Raw genomic sequence first — 4,016 nt, 5'->3', positions numbered from 1 at the left:
GCACAAAGACAGTGATTATTTTTACACCAGATGTCCTTCCTGATACAACCACCGAGCTACCACAGCCCTCTGTGTGGAGCAGAGAGCAGCTATCTAGGGTGACCAGAGGAGCAGATGGTGGTGATTAAGGGCCTTGCCGGGGGACTAGATCTTTGGGATGAACCAGTCTTTGCCGTAATGTATTTTGGGGTTTAAAACCCACTGGGACATTATCTTTAGAAAATAAGCGTCTCAGTTTCTCTGATACTCCCTCAACATACGGAATGACCACTGGTCTGGGTCTGGGTTCCTCCTTTTCACCTGATGGCTGACTGGAGTCCTGTTTGGGTTTCTCCTCTGCTTTCAGGAAGGCCCAGTTAGGATATCCACATTGCTCTAGAGCCCGTCTTGTGTGGGATTTCTCCTTCTGCCTGGCTCCTGAGTTAGTGGGGACGCTGTCTGCTCTGTGGTATAGAGTCCTGATGACTCCTAACTTGTGCTCCAAAGGGTGATGGGAGTCAAACTGCAAATACTGGTCTGTGTGGGTGGGTTTGTGGTCAACAGCAAACTGGTTGATCCACTGCGAGAGGGTGCCATTTATAAGACTGAGCTGAATACAGCACTTAAGACTGAGGAAATCTTTCAGATGGAAGACGAAACGTTTCTACAATTTTTTTGTTTTGTTTTTTGGAATGTCCAGAGGACCAGATTTAACTCTTTTTAGACCTCTGTCTTTAAATACACACTCTCTGCATATTGTGCCATTTGCTATATCCTCTAATAACACTAAAGCCATTGTTGATACAGATACTTTCTGCACCACTTTGTGCATGTTTTTATATCGACTCATCTAATTGCATACAAGTAAATATATTAATTGTTCATCATGTGTGTCCGGTGTGTACAATAATAGTTTTCACATCATTAATAGTTTCCCAGTATAACCTCCAAGTGTTGCCAGTGAACCAATACCCATTGAGGTGTGTGTATGCTAGGGCTTTAACAGACTACACGAGTAATCTACAATAGGGCTGCAACTAACGATTATTTCAATAATCGATTCATCGGCCGATTATTTCTTTTTCGATTAATCGATGAATCGGAAAAGAAAAAAAAAACAACGTTTTAATTTCCACCCCTTTATTCCAAAATTGAACATTTGACTGACATATCAATTCACACAAAAACAGGTTGCTATTTGACTATTCTGTTAGTAAAATATTGAATAAAAAAATAAAAGTTAGTCAAATAGCTTAAAAAAATAAATGTACACAAAAACATATACAAATGTGTCTTTATACCTGCACAATATGTAGCTACTTTGTAAAATGTGTCCTTGAGGGAAGAGTGTAACCTGGATTAAAAGTGTGGAATATTAGAACCTGGATTAAAAGTGTGGATTATTGTAACCTGGATTAAAAGTGTGGATTATTGTAGTGAAGCCTTCGTCTTCAACCATTGACAGAGGCCTCATATCAGTGATGATCATGTTCAGGATGATTTCAGTGAAGACAGCTGCTGCTGTGGTGTCCATGATGTCTGTCCATCATGAAGGCTGTCATTATTTGTAGTTGTTGTTTTCTGGAATGAGACAGTAAATATGTATTATAACATAATTTACAGCAACTCAAGACATGCCTTGTTTCACTTACAGTGTTAAGTTCAGGCAAAAGTAGCTAAAAGAGCAATTAAACACACACACACAAACATATATATGCATATATATATATATATATATATATATATATACATATATACATATACACATATACATATACATATATACACATATATATATATACATATATATATATATATATATACACACATATATATATACATACAGGTCCTTCTAAAAAAATTAGCATATTGCGATAAAGGTCATTATTTTCCATAATGTAATGATAAAAATGAAACTTTCATATATTTCAGATTCATTGCACACCAACTGAAATATTTCAGGTCTTTAATTGTTTTAATACTGACGATTATGGCATACAGCTCATGAAAACCCAAAATGCCTGTCCCAAAAAATTAGCATATTTCATCCCACCAATGAAAGACAAGTGTTTTTAATACAAAAAACACCAACCTTCAAATAATCATGTTTAGTTATGCACTCAATACTTGGTCGGGAATCCTTTTGCATGAATGACTGCTTCAATGCGGCGTGGGATGGAGGCAATCAGCCTGTGGCACTGCTGAGGTGTTATGGAGGCCCAGGATGCTTCGATAGCGGCCTTAAGCTCATCCAGAGTGTTGGGTCTTGTGTCTCTCAACTTTCTCTTCACAATATCCCACAGGTTCTCTATGGGGTTCAGGTCAGGAGAGTTGGCAGGCCAATTGAGCACAGTAATACCATGGTCAGTAAACCATTTACCAGAGGTTTTGGCACTGTGAGCAGGTGCCAGATCGTGCTGAAAAATGAAATCTTCATCTCCATAAAGCTTTTCAGCAGATGGAAGCATGAAGTGCTCCAAAATCTCCTGATAGCTGCATTGACCCTGCGCTTGATAAAACACAGTGGACCAACACTAGCAGATGACATGACACCCCAGTGACTGTGGAAACTTGACACTGGACCTCAAGCAAAGTGAATTCTGTGTCTCCTCTTTTCCTCCAGACTCTGGGACCTTGATTTTCAAAGGACATGCAAAATTTACTGTAATCAGAGAACATAACTTTGGACCACTCAGCAGCAGTCCCAGGCGAGATGCTTCTGACGCAGTCTCTTGTTCAAGAGTGGCTTGACCTGGGGAATGCGGCACCTGTAGCCCATTTCCTGCACACGCCTGTGCACGGGAGCTCTGGATGTTTCTACTCCAGACTCAGTCCACTGCTTCCGCAGGTCCCCCAAGGTCTGGAATCGGCCCTTCTCCACAATCCTCCTCAGGGTCCGGTCACCTCTTCTCGTTGTGCAGCGTTTTCTGCCACACTTTTCCCTTCCCACAGACTTCCCACTGAGGTGCCTTGATACAGCACTCTGGGAACAGCCTATTGGTTCAGCAATTTCTTTCTGTGTCTTACCCTCTTGCTTGAGGGTGTCAATGATGGCCTTCTGGACAGCAGTCAGGTCGGCAGTCTTACCCATGATTGCGGTTTTGAGTAATGAACAAGGCTGGGAGTTTTTAAAAGCTTCAGGAATCTTTTGCAGGCGTTTAGAATTACGTCGTTGATTCAGATGGTTAGGTTAATAGCTTGTTTAGACAAACTTTTCATGATATGCTAATTTTTTGGGACAGGCATTTTGGGTTTTCATGAGCTGTATGCCATAATCATCCGTATTAAAACAATTAAAGACCTGAAATATTTCAGTTGGTGTGCAATGAATCTGAAATATATGAAAGTTTCATTTTTATTATTACATTATGGAAAATAATGACCTTAATCACAATATGCTAACTTTTTGAGAAGGACCTGTATACACATATATATACATATATACACATATATATACATATCTACACATATATATACATATCTATATACACATATATATACATACATATATACACATATATATACATACATATATACACATATATATACATACATATATACACATATATACATATATATATACACATATATACACATATATATATGCACATATATACACATACATATATATACATATATACACATACATATATATACATATATACACATACATATATACACATATATACACATATATACATATATACACATATATACACATATACACATATATACACACATATACATATATACACACATATATATACATACATACATATATACACACATATATATACATACATATATACACATATATATATACATACATATATACACATATATACATATATACACATATATATACATACATATATACACATATATACATATATATATACACATATATACACATATATATATGCACATATATACACATACATATATATACATATATACACATACATATATACACATATATACACATATATACATATATACACATATATACACATATATACACATATATACACATATAT

The sequence above is a fragment of the Nematolebias whitei genome, chromosome 14 (assembly GCF_014905685.2).
Source record: "Nematolebias whitei isolate Nwh7 chromosome 14, NemWhi1, whole genome shotgun sequence".
NCBI classification, from domain to species: Eukaryota; Metazoa; Chordata; class Actinopteri; order Cyprinodontiformes; family Rivulidae; genus Nematolebias; species Nematolebias whitei.
Note: the sequence above shows the minus strand (reverse complement) of the source record.